We start from the raw sequence: 878 nt of genomic DNA, 5'->3' as shown, positions 1-878 counted from the left end.
AGCCTGATTTTGAAAACAAAAGTGACACATTTCTACCTTTCTGGATCAACAAAAACCTTTATCATTATTTTCTAATGTCAAAATTCTCATAGTTGGGGATAGTGTATCTCAACTTGTACAGTTGTAGTGTCTTATTCATCCTTTAACGTTAATGATGCTGCATGTATTTCAGCCACCATTTTAGTTGATTGTATTATTATGGACCACGCTGGTGATATCAGCCATAGTAGGAGTGATGTAACTTTGGCAGTAGGAATAGACATGAAGATGTATACATAGAACCATAGACTTGTAGGGACCATGAGGGTTATCTAGTCCAATCCCCTGCAATGTAGGAATCTTTTGCCCACCGTGGGTCTTGAACCCACAACCCTGAGATTAACAGACTCATGCTCTACCAACTGAGCTATGCCAGCAATCCATGTGAGTTGGAATGGTTTAGGACCAAACACTGAGGCAATGGCAATCGTGCTACTGAATGAAACATATAAAATTTGCTTAAGTCTCCCTTGATTCTATAAAAATTACTCCTGAATGGTTCTGTGAAAACTCATGCCACTTTTGTTTGAACTATGTGAAGAATCATAGGTAATACCATTCAACAGAAATGCTGATGCCCTTGGCATCAAGAATGCTGAGAATGGATGACTTTAAAGCTACTACTTCAAATGCAGTGGTATTTTGGTAAACCATTACAGCTTCAGAAACCAGAAGAAATGTGGAGGGAAGGGGGCAGATTATAAACACACATAAAGCAAGGGATAGATAAACAAACAGTTCACTATACAGATGTCAAAGCTCACTAGCTGCTAATCTAGAAAACATCTGTTTATAGCCATGGGTATTCTGATTTCCATAAAGTTGTTTTTACATCTCTG

At 38.2% G+C, this 878-nt stretch overlaps 1 non-coding gene across 1 annotated transcript; it reads right to left on the bottom strand.

Annotated features, from left to right (window-relative positions):
* Nucleotides 1-343: 343 nt before the first annotated feature.
* On the bottom strand, nucleotides 344-416 carry TRNAN-GUU (transfer RNA asparagine (anticodon GUU)). The gene has a single exon. It is a non-coding gene; the product is annotated as a tRNA-Asn (tRNA).
* Between the last annotated feature and the right edge of the window lie 462 nt (nucleotides 417-878).

Source organism: Zootoca vivipara, chromosome 10, assembly GCF_965207765.1.
Source record: "Zootoca vivipara chromosome 10, rZooViv2.hap1.1, whole genome shotgun sequence".
Lineage (NCBI taxonomy): Eukaryota > Metazoa > Chordata > Lepidosauria > Squamata > Lacertidae > Zootoca > Zootoca vivipara.
The sequence above is the reverse complement of the archived record's forward strand: the minus strand, read 5'-3'. Positions and strand labels throughout refer to the sequence as shown.